At 36.1% G+C, this 12,666-nt stretch overlaps 1 protein-coding gene across 10 annotated transcripts in view; it reads left to right on the forward strand.

The window, feature by feature from the left end:
• KCNIP4 (potassium voltage-gated channel interacting protein 4) overlaps positions 1–12,666 on the forward strand; it is a 399,406-nt gene that overhangs the window by 277,027 nt on the left and 109,713 nt on the right. Inside the window, exon 1 of one of the 10 annotated variants that reach the window (XM_069014348.1) lies at positions 3,586–3,663. The exons of the other annotated variants lie outside the window; for them this stretch is intronic. The gene's annotated coding sequence lies outside the window, so the exon portion shown is untranslated. Of the gene's footprint in view, positions 1–3,585; positions 3,664–12,666 lie in introns of those variants that run through there. 10 annotated transcript variants of the gene reach the window in all.

The raw sequence follows: 12,666 nt of genomic DNA on the forward strand, positions 1-12,666 counted from the left end.
GCTCTGTTTTTCTATGTGTTCATCAGAAAGATAAAAATGAGGAAAAGACTGAGCCACAATCTTCTCTTGACTAACACTGTGAAAATCAATGAATCTACATAATCAATAAAAGGAGTTGACTTCATTTGTTCACTTCATCGGTATTACAGAATCTGTGCCCATTTTTCTTATTCATGTAACATTAGCAATGGACTAAGAATTAAAAGTGCAGAAAAACACAACTAAAATACTTGGAGTATTTTTTGTACCCTGAATGGAAAATCTTGCTGGAAACCCTTGTGTTTTTAAAAGTGGACTTGGTTATTTCTCAGAAGATGTTTTGGAGGAGTGTAATACAGAGCAAGTTACCATTCTCTGTATTTTTTTAGCTTAGCAATAGCAAAACCAGGTGCTTCTGCATCACTTGTTAGAAATGTGCATGTACTCTCATACATCCTGCAGTTAATAGATAAGCACTGCGGTGTTAAGTGGGCTTTATGGAAATAATGTGGAAATTTGTAGGAAAAAAAAATGGAGCAGAAAGCTACCAGTCCGTGACCATCGGTCTCCAATGTATTCTTCTTGAGATTCTGAGAAGAGTCGATAAACTAAAAGCAAAAGCAGACAGAAAAAAAATGCTGCTGGAGAAAAGCAGATTGATGTGTTAAAAATTGGTAGACATAGACTCCTTTGGTCGTTCAGAGAAAGGACTAAGCTTGGGAAAATAACCACAGAAGAAATAAACTCATTTTTAAATTTTCTTTTTCTTAAACTAGAGCAGCGATAAGAAGGGGCTATGAGGTACCAACAGAACCTCTGAAGGTATTGAATAGGAGAGCTTTTTTCCCTACTGGATGGCAAGCAATGTTCAAAACAAGTTAGAACAACAAAATTAAATTTAGGTACTGTGCCTTTAACAAGTGAAAAATATATTCTTTGCTATACTTTTAATTTTATAACATTAATTTAATTGTTTTTTGTCAACTTTTGTTGATTTGTGGGAGCAGCAATTAGTGTCATCTTTACATTAATTGATAAGAATTTCTTTGCTTTTGTAATTTACTTTAAAATTTTGGAGTAAACATAATTAGCTAGCATCTTTTGTAGCATTTCAAAATATATAAATATCTTGTCTCATTCATATGTGCTTTTGATTTTTTATATTTGGGGGTTTCAGTTACATACTTAATTTATTCAGCAGCAAATTACTCCATCTTGATGCTTTGTGGAATGGGAAATTATTCTGCCTGTGTATCTTAAACCTCTAAAAGTACTTTAATTATAATGAAACATTAGCTCCTGCTACTCTTTTATACTCCTGTAATCTAGCTGATCTCTAAAGATCATTGTAAAACATGTCAATAAGACAGCTGTAATAAAAATGAAAGAGTGATTGTGAATTTGTTTGAAAATCAGATTTTTTTTCTAACAAAAAGTGCATCTTGGACTATGACCTATCCTGTTATGTAGACGGCAGAAAAATGCATCTTAGGAATGGGTCTTGGAAACTTTAGAAGGCCACATTCCGCTGAAGTACTTTGTCAAATTATTCAGATAAACTCTTGATCTTGCAGCTATTCAGGCAGTAATACATCTCTGACACACTCTTCAAGTTACTCTTAAAGATCTAACAATGCAGCCAGGCATGGAATTCAGCCAGCAACTCTGTACTTCTGCTCATTTCTATCTATAGGTAACTGTATCTGAAAGTGTGCTTGCACTTGAAATATCATATTAAGGAAATCGCAGTTTGGTGGACAATGAGCTGGATAAACAAAAAAGTGACCCCATTTGGATCACTAGGCTAAGGGTTGTATTCCACCTGGAGGATGATGACAAGAGGTGTCAAGAATCTCTCAGGAAACCTGTCCTGTTTCACAGCTCTGTCAATAACCTGCAAGGTTGTGCTGGTGACAGGATTGCAGGTGATGCCAAAATTGGATGAGCCACTGTTCAGAGAGACCTACACAGACTGGAGGAATGGGCCAGCAGGAATCTCATGAAATGCAATAAAGAAAAATGCCAAATCCTGCACATAAGAAGGAATAAATGGAACAGCTTTACTGTGAGAAGCTCTACTGGAGAGCATCTGGGGATCCTGGTGTACAGGAAGCTGAGTGCACTGACTGGTACAGTGCTGGGAGCATTAACAAGAAGGGTCACAGCCAGTAGATTGAGGAACACGACTGTTACCTTCGTTGCTCTGTATCTAGAGTGCTGCATCCAGTGTTGGGTCCTCTAATACAAGGTACTGATAAACAGAAGTGAGCTCAGGGGAGACCCTTGAGCTGGTGGGGAACTGGAATATTTGTTTTTTAACATTTTCATAACATGCAAACTTCTGATAGAATCTAGACTCATTTTGCTAGTACAAAGCAGAAACATACCTCCATTCTTCACAACAGCCAACATAATTTCTAGTGTCTCATTTCATGAGAATTATTTTTGAAAGTTCTGTTTCAACTTAATTATGTTCATGCTGTAAATGTGAGAGAGGATTCTGCTTTTCACTGGGTAAAGTGAATTCCATCATTAATTAATTCTCTTGTATTAGTTTAGAAGAGGATTTTATGTGTGGTTGTAGGAAAACAGCAGAACATATTTGCTCTTGTCAAGTTTCCTCTGATGCTTGCACCAGTTTGGCAGTTAATTTAGCAACCAGCACGTTTTGAGATGCTTCCCTTAATTCCGTAGCAGAAGCTGACCTCCAACCATTACCAGCACCCCTCAGTGTTACCTGTGCTCTCTCTGCTGGTGTTTCTTTAGGTAGATCAGAGCTATTTGTAACAGCCCCACTGTCTCCATAGCACCCATTGCGTTGGGAAAGCTTTCGTAGCCTAAGGGCTGGTGTGGACAGAGACTGTTCAGAAACAACATTCAGTAACCCTTCTTTCTCTTGGGCAACATAGGACGTATTTTGAAGCATGTCAGCATGCATTCCTGCAAGCTGAGTGTATGAAGCTGTTAGTGTGCTTTGGTTTGACTGAGTGCATGTTGAAGAGCTGTGTTTGACAGCAGGAGTAGGCAGAAGCAGCTTTGCTTGATCAAGAGAGCAGAAAGAGTGGTCTGTGGGTGGTAGAGAATACCAATGAACTGCAGAGGGGAAGGAATGGTGTTATCTGATAGGCGTCTATTCGTAATGAGGAGGATTTGATATGGAGTGGTTTGGGGTTTCCTTGAGAAATTTTCTATTCAAAGTGTGCTGGCATCTCCTGAGGGTGTTAATGACTTGCAAGTGTAAATTTTTTATGGTCTAAAATACCAGTATAAGGAGATTTGATGTAGGAATAATGCTCCCATGTCTCACCTCTGTATTGTAACAGCAAGAAACTGTATGCGTACTTTTAAGCCTCCATTTTCCTTCATATTACCAGGGCACATAACCTCATATCTCATATTTCTTAAATAAAAATAAAGTTCACTTAACTGGTCTGTGACTGTAGGAAGTGTTGCTTCTGTGCTACTTTCCATTAATGGATTTTTCTTAATTTTTTCATTCTTCATCATTCTCTGGTTTCACAGACATGAGCTGATGGGCTTACCAGAAAGCACTTGCTTTTTTCTTTCTTTTCTTTTTCCTAAGAAAAAGTAGGGTGGGAGGAAGCAGTTTTGGCAGTATGAAGAGGAAAAGGAAGTTCAAACAAGCATCAGGGATCAAAAGGACAGGCTGCTTTCATAAAGGAGGTAGGCCAGGAGCTGATGCTGTTCCCAGCACAGGCAGTGCTCTCATGGAATGGGTCCAAAAAGGGGCTGAACAGAGCAGGTGTGCTGATGGAAAGAGTCACTGTCAACCATCAACATGTCACCAAAGAAGGTGATGTAATGAGTGAGGTTTAGGAGGTCAATCCAGAAAGTCCAGTCAGGAACAGAGGCGACAGAAAGACATGGATGCTTCTAACAGGCTCAAAGGAAATGAGGACAGATATGGGTGCACCCATGATGCACTTCAGGCAAGATGCTCAAGCTAGAGCTGAACTGGGCCCCCTGGACCCATGGAATTGGGTAGGGCATCCCAGGTGAGGCTGTTTAAGGTCATCAGAGCCTTAAAAATGCACTTGGGACCCTGGCTATGTGCTGTTAAATAATCACTTTTATTAGTTCATGTGCTTGGACTATGTAATTTTATTAAATTGTGAATCCGTAGGTGTGCTGTAGCATATGTGACAGAACTCTGCATGATGCTGGTTTCACACCCATCACTGTGCAAAAGGCTTCAGTGGCTGATAGGAGTGGCCTCAGGTGGTGATGCTCCTGTCCTGCTGTGCCTCCTGCACTGGCACCTTCAAAGGGAACTGATAAGTTTCAACAAGGAGCCAGGTTAAAGGTGGGAACTTTATAAGGTCAAAGCACAGATGGCAGGTTTGAAAACTTCTTTTAGTTCATAATCCAACAGAAGTGCTCAATGGCTAGATATGTAGCAAATACAGCCCTTGCCTTGAAAAAATTAAGTCATGATGCACTCCATTAAAGTAACTCGAACTGCAACTATTTTACTTATGAATGAGTATTGAACACATGGGAGTATAATGCACTTTCACTAAGTGAATTTTACATTTTGATCATTAGATATTTTGGCTTGGCTTTTCAGCAGGATTTCCCCTCTGTATCATGGTGAAAGAAAAACAATGTAGAAATAAAAGCAACGCATATAGTGTATTATCCTGATTTTCAGCTAGACTGTTTGACTAGTGTGATACGCAGTAAAAGGAAATTTTATTGATTTACTTTTTCCATTCTCTATGAAGACAAAGATACTCTTGGTGACTTATGCATTATTGGAGTGGCTCAAAGCACCTGCCAATTATTTATTTGAAGTCATGGAAGTAATCTTTTAACTTTTGCTTGTGTCTGTATAGCTCTTACAGAGTACCTGGCTTCTCCCTGCCAGAAAGTCATCAGAATTTACTCTTTATAATTATTTTGCTAATATATTAGAGTTAAATGGATCCTGACTACCTTTTTTTTATCTCAGTAAGTATCAGAAGGAGAGTTATGAAGTATGCTTACTTTAGTACCTGGCTTGTCATTGAGCTTCACTGCACTGATGAGACAGTCTAGGGTTTTGACATTGATTTGTGAGTCTCCTGGTAAGTCATAAAGATCAAGAGAGATTTGTTGGCTTCATTAACACGTTGTCATTCTAAAGGTTAGGTGTTTCCTTCACATCAGTTATAAGTCCCTACTGCAGCCACTAAAGCTGTCTCCTTTCTTTTCCCACAATATCGAGTCAGTTGTGATAACAACTAAGACATCATTGAAATTTCTTAAAATCATTTCTACTCTTGTTTCAGGCTGTTATGCTATACTTTTCCTTTGAGTCAAGTTAGTTTATATAAGCAATAAAATTCAAAAGTGCTAATACATTCAGATTTATCTGCAACTTTTGGTATCATTAATCATGGCATTTTTTTCTTTTACTGATTGAAGTTCTAGTAAACCATATAATATTTTTGGATACTGCTTTTTCCTCAGAAGAACTTTGCAACATTTCCCACCACACCAACCAGTGCAGCAGATCACTGTTCACAAGCTATGGCGCTCTGCCTGCAGCCCTTTTCAACAGCAAGTTTTCTTTTCAACCGTCCATCAGCAAAACACTTGCATGAAATTAAATGCATCTCCTATCAGACAACATTGAGAGAGTGATACCAGATTGCAAGAAAATCTGAACAGCAGTTCAGAAATGTTTTCTTTGAAAAAAATCATCTTTTTGTTTAAATAAGAATTACTGTTTCAATCTCTACACTCCTGAGTAATATTAATAAAAGATGCACCATCAGAAAACATTGTAATTGAATTGATTGCTGAAGGAAATCATAACCCAGAACAGAGATATGTGGACATGTTTTTCTCTTATTCCAGTGGGTAAAAAGATAGTTTTCATGTCTTTACAAAGCTGACAGTCCTCTCTACCAATTCTGTCTATGTATAATAAATCTTGTATTTCTTGCTAAGATACCACCACATCTGTTATAGATGTTCTCTGGTCAGTCAGGTAATTCATATTTATAACTGTCTTTAAAAAGTGTATAAATTATGCAATATACCGGGGGAAACTATTCTTATCTCATATGAGAATCTGAATTTAAGCTGCATACCATAGTGGGCATAGCAAAAGTTCAGGGTGAAAACAAAGTTTCACTAGGAAATAGAACTCAAAAATTATGCAGTTGATGAATAATAATACCGTTTATTTTTTTATTTGAATATTAATAAGTAATTGACAGTAACGGCCAAAAGATCATTCAAAAGATAGCTGAACCATTTCTACATTGTCATTTAAATCATTAATACCACATTGGAAGATATTAATTTAGATTTAATAAAATCTAGATGTTATATTATGTTTGTTATATTATTATGTTATATATACGTTTAGATGTTATATGGTTACAATTTATTTCAGGTTTGTCTATATCTGGGGATATAAACTAGATTACAAATTCATAGTATTTAAATTAATTAGACATCAAGCTTTCATTAATAATCAAAAACGAATCCACACAGCCCATATAAGCATGTTCTTGTTAAGCTATGTGTTGATGGCACAATCTTAAACTGCAGTAGGTGAATACATTAATTTAGTTGAAACAATACCAAAGTTGTTACTGATGTCTCTGTGTCCAGGAATTCATACTCTTTGAAGATTTTCTTTGAGATATTTAGAAAAATGAAATAAGGAAATAAATGCTCTTAGAGTTGGATTGCTCACACTTTTTTACCCTTTAAATCAGAATAATTTTTTGATCTTTTCTATCTTGTCCCATTTATCATCCTAAATATATCTTAGTGCTGTCTCCAGCTTTGAGGCAATTGAGAAGAGAAGTCATGAGGTTCTAAATTGCATGTTCATGATGAGAACACTGGAACAGGCTCTGAGCAAAAGCAGTGTTTGAAAACTTCAGCTGTTCTAAAGAGCGACATGTCAAACATACCATACCTGCTTTCGAGAGAGCTCCAAAAGCAGTGATCCTGATGGTCTGCCCCTATTACCCAGTATGAAACTTAGCACAAGGATGATCCACACAGGCAGGATGTGTCTGAAACGGGAACAGAAAAGGGTTATGAATGTTCACATGTCAGCTCTACAGCGAGATACCTAGCAACTCCTGTAAGAAAGGAATTTAGTTATAAAATGCAGCTAAACAGCAGAAAAAACCTTTCAAATATAATTTATTAATAACTGTGATTTTTTCTTGATGAAATATATTACATATTCTCAGGGAAATTTCATTCATTGATAATTGTTTTGATATAAAGATGCAGTGGGAATGTATAGAACTAATGAATAATTTAAAATAGATTTCTTTTTCTTAGCTGATTTTTCCTACTGCATAAGACAGTGAAATAAAGCTATTTAAAAGCGTATGATTATTTATGAAAATCATTAGTGTAATGCAGCAGCAGGAAAGACTGCATTTGTATAAGTATGGATATGCTGCTGCTAAAACAGCTGGAGTTACTGCACTTTATGTGAATTAATAACGTTTGAATGTGCACTGTAATTATATTGGTAATAAGAATATAGAGAAGGAAAAGAATATTTTAAACTTTGCACAGTTCCAGGTCAGTTCAGTATTTTTACAGTGAGTGGTCAGGGCAGGATTTTTCTTCACAACACTGTGATTAAGTTTCTATTCTACATTTGTTTAGTTAAATGCCTCATAAAATTTAAGGCAGTTTGGCAGTATACTTGCTGGAATGCATGAAAGGGTGGGTAAAAGAAAGCCTCTAAGCCATTATAGCAAGTAATCCTTCCTACTATATTGACCATGCTGCATTCTGTACTTAAATAACTGTACTAGAAAAAGAAATAATGGCCTAATAAAACATGCCAGGATGCATAATAAATGTGCTGGGAGATTGGATATTAATGACTGCAAATTCTAGCTGATTAGACAATTGTCTTTTGAATGTGCTTTTGTATATATCAGCAGCTGTGCCCAGACCTCTGCAAGAATGTTCTTGCTTGGAAGTTGGAGGCCTTACATTAGGATAAAGTTGGATCAAACTCTACTTGAGTTGGAGTAAAAGGTAGAGACTATACCAGTATTAACAAGTAACGATAACAGCAATAGCCTAGTAAATTTAAACTTTCCCTATTTTTTTTTTTTTTTCCTTCTGGGAGGGCCAGTAAGAAATTGGTGACCCACCAGAAATGTACCTGATGGGAGGGTGAAAGTTCCCAAGTCCCTCTCATTTCCCATGGCTTCTGTTCAGGGAGAAAAGCAGGTCCCTCCCTAGTGGAATATTGAATGACCTGGGAAAAGTGAAAAATCTCTAGGAGGAGAAGAGCTTATTTTTTTCTTTTTTTATTATTTGCATCTTCTAATGGTCTTCAGCCAGCTATTACTGACTGCCTGATTCACTCTGCCCATGTATTAGCAATACAAGCTGGTATTTCCTAATTTGTACTTTATGCTTGAAACAGCATAGCATCAAAGGATCTGTTGGTTTCAACCTCGTTGTGATATTCTATATGCAAGAATAAAACAAAAAAAAAATAGCCATTCTTTTTCCTATCAGTTATTTTAGTGATTATTAGCAAAAATACCATTTGCAGAACTGGTATTCAGAACAAAATTTTGGTACGTAGTAGTTTACTTATTAGCAGGTGGCAGTACTGAACAAAATTTGTTTCTGTTTCAGTACTTACCTAGCAAGAATATATGAATTGGAAATGGCATAATGCCTTGACACAATGGCATAATACTGTGACACAACTGCACTGCAGCTATCTTAGCAAGATTAACATGTACAAAGTAAGATGTAAAACCACACCTGAGTTTTGCTTACTTTGCTTTATTAATTTGAAACAAACTAGACTAGAATAAAGCCTCTTAGCATTTTTTTTGAAACATCTTCATCAAAGATGTTTCAGCTTCCAAGCAAAGAGAAAACCTTTTTTCTATTAATTCTATTTGAAATAAGAATTTTAGATTCTGTGCTTCAGTCTTCACTGTGCAGTGCTATGGACACCAACCAAGGCAGTGACAGATAAAACATGGCTGAGAAATGAACAGGATTTTGTCTGTCTTTTTGATTCTTCTTTGTGGCAAAGACACCTTAAGGAAGAAACACACTTAATGGTTTAGGAGGGTCGATACTTGTCTACACTGGCAAATGGGACATTCTGGAGTCAGAGTTTATTCAGAAGAAGAATAGTAGCTCGTTACTGGAAGAGGATATGGGGTATGGGGATTAAGTCTCCTTGTAAAGGCAGATCCTGAGCATCAAAGTCTTGTTTGCCCTTGCCTGTGCAGTGCTAGTAAACACTGTTGATTTGTCATTGAATGTATATATGGTCCAACATGTACACACAGATTTTATGTAGACTAAGTATTACATTCGGGGGTTTTGTAAGCTACTTGTCTAAAGACAAAACTGTGGTAACTTAGAAGAAAGGACTTCTATTTTAATTTAAGTTCTTTTTACTTTAAGAGTTTCATCAATTGTCCATCACTGCAGCTACTGACAAATGATGAAGTGACTATTGAAAAGGGAGGGGTATGCTTCAGTAATACTAAGCAATTCCAGAGGGTGAGCACCATCAAGGTTTTTTAAAATAAAACTAGGATCACCAAATATTACAAAGTTGCATGACGTTTATTGGTTTGAGCTAGTCCTATGGAGGTTTTTCAGCTAAACTACTTTAAGCTGTTTTTCTACCTCACTTCAGTTGTTTTTATTTTACTTTCCTGCAGTGCCACATTGTAAAGCATTATCATTTTTAATTTGGTAATCAGCAGAATTGAATCACAGAATTAAAAAAGCATAAGCAGAACTGTTGATGTGTCAGCAGTGGTGTCTAATGTATCCACAAATATACAGAATTGGAAACCAAACTGTTTATATCTGTTAGCATAAAAAGGTTTTAATTGAGGGGATTGTGATCTACAAAGAGATTAAAAAAAAAGTGGTGGTAGAAGGAAGAAACAGCAAACACAATGCAGATGTCTGTGCCATTAAATTTAGAATCAGATTTGCTATTCATTTGCAACATGGGAGAAAATATAAAGAGATTTAACAGATATAGGTAGTAACTCTTACAAAGTCCTGGAGGCACAGCTAGAATGATTACAGCTGTATGGAAACGGCTGTTCTTAGTTCTCAAGGAAAAGAAAACAACAGATAAAGGATGGCAGACTGATGAAAGTGGTGTAATGTTTTATGGACCTATGTTCCCAAGATATTGCAGTGCAATAGCAATATAAATCTTCTTTGGTATTTATTCTGCAGTAGACCAGCATTCCAAAAAATGAAAATTGCATTAGATTCTCTCTGTTACAGTATGTACAAACAGACTGCTAGTTGTGTGCAAGTATTTTGTGTTCATCTCATAAACATAGTTGTTGGTTAATAGGGCTTAGATCTCCTTTGTCAAACATTTGTGACGTATTTGTTTCTATATTAAATGTTATTATGAAGTAGAAGATATTTTCTTGTACTCCATGTATAAACTTTTTTGTATAAGATGTATTTTTTCTTTCCTTACAATGTAGCCTTGAATGGGAGCAAGAGCACCCATGTCCATGTAAATGCAACTGCTGAGAGAAAGAGTGTGACCTCTTCCAGGTCTCATACATCCTCATGAGTAGTCACAGTTTCTCAAGTGGTTCTCATTCCCCAGGAACCTGGCCTTGAGCACAGGCAGCTTAAATTCCTGGCCTGGGGGGAGACACTTGACAAATGCATCTTTGAATCAGAAGCACCACATTAAGGACCTGATATTTTCTTAGCGTCCACCTTGAAGCATGTTTTTTCTAGTTTTCCTGTTCGGTCTCCTAACTGTTTGTTTGCTATCATATTGTGATCCAAACAGTTTATTTTACAAGTTTAAAAAAATATATGTGGGCATAACTGGATGCATTTTTATTTTTACACATGTTCTTCCTGAATCTCTAAAGGGAGGATTTAGATGCCAGGTATATATTTACCTACAGTTAGTGTACATCCATAATATGTATTTTCACTGGTGAAATAAAATATTGCTTCTAAATATCCTAGAGGGTTTTGGTTGAAGGACAGCAGTACATTAAGAAATGTAAAGGGTGTACACAGGTTGTGTAGTTCCTGCCTGTCTAAACAGACTAAATATTCATTATTCATTATTAGTTTGGGTTTTTTTCTGTCTTGAGTCTTACAGTATTTTAACCTTTTTTTGCTGTTTTTCTTAAGCAAAAACCAAATCTATACCACCTTTCCTTTGTTCATCATCCTAGAGATAATGTTTTTAAGTTTTAAACTTTTAAATTCTAATACTAGATTGCAGTGTCATGATTTAGGATATTAGTAATTTTTGCCAAGGGCAAAAGGCTGATTTTAACAAAATAAGTATTAAAGATACAAAAATCCTATGTCTAATAAAGGAAATCAACAGCCTTACTAGTGAACTACATGGGATAAGGATTGATATATGTTGGTATATGCAGTATTTGCGTTTTCTGAAGTATATTACATGCTATATTTACATATAGGAGCAGCGTCTGTTTAAAGTTTGACTTTACTGTGTGTTAAAATTCAAACACTTGCACAGAAATGTTATTTGAATTGTACAGAGTGAGAACTGGGTAAACAACAAGAAAGCTTCCAAATGCAAACCAAGAAATTCCTCAGAGAAAAATCTCCTTTAAAAAAAATGCACACAAACTTGAAAAGCTTTTCTTAATAGTAGTTGTTCTCTTACTGCTGTATTTATGTCATTTAATACATCAGGTCATGATTCTGGCAGAAAAGTTATTTCCAGCATTTATTTTACTGCTGGGCAGTTGATAGCACAGGGCATACAATGAAAATAATAAGGTGAAAGCTAAACTCTCACTCAAAGTGTGGTCATTTTTGAACTAAAAAGAATGTATTATATCAAATCACTAGGGTCACTGGTCAAGATTTGCTTCATAGAGAAATGTGCAGCCATGCCTTGTCAGCACAAGGGATATTCTGAAATATACTGATTTAACCACCAGAAAGTTTAGAAATGCAGTAGTGAGCTGAAGACAACTCCTTCATGCCTAGAGTATATTAATTTTGTTTTCACTGGGGATTGACAGTTGCAGAGAGGCTGAGGGTGTTGAGACTGTTCCTTTGCTTCTGTGTTTTGCTTTTTTCAAGTGGCCTTTTGCTGCTATATGTCCCTGAATGAACATAAAACCACCTTAGTTTTTTGTTCCTTTTATTCCTTACCACCATCAGAAATAGCCTGTTTAAATAGTACCTTGGGGGGGGGTAAAAAAAACCCAAAACCAATATCTTGAATTATTAAGGAAATTTTTTGAAAAAAATTGTGATAAATATGGTTTTTGAACTTAATTATCCATAGAGAATGTCTTTCAATACAATCTGTTGTCTACTGGGGTTTGGGATGGGGAGAAATTACTGTATTTATTTGAATTGTTTAATTACTTTAACTTTTCTTCTCCACCTACAATAAAAAGATTTTTAGTTCTTAACTTATTAATACCACTGAGAAACTTCTTTGGGGATCAGTAATTCCCTCACTCTGCTACAAAAGAAACTCGGTTCAACAAATAAGGCAGCAAGTATTGCTTAACCTTTATTGCAGTTGCATTCCCTTTCCCCCAAACAATTAAAAGTGAAAGAAAACAATTTTCTGGTAGTGAGGGAGCAAGACAACCACTGTATTCTGTTGGTCTGTCACTCAGAGCACATACCTCATGTATCTCTTTT

The sequence above is a fragment of the Aphelocoma coerulescens genome, chromosome 4 (assembly GCF_041296385.1).
Source record: "Aphelocoma coerulescens isolate FSJ_1873_10779 chromosome 4, UR_Acoe_1.0, whole genome shotgun sequence".
In the NCBI taxonomy this organism is placed as follows: domain Eukaryota; kingdom Metazoa; phylum Chordata; class Aves; order Passeriformes; family Corvidae; genus Aphelocoma; species Aphelocoma coerulescens.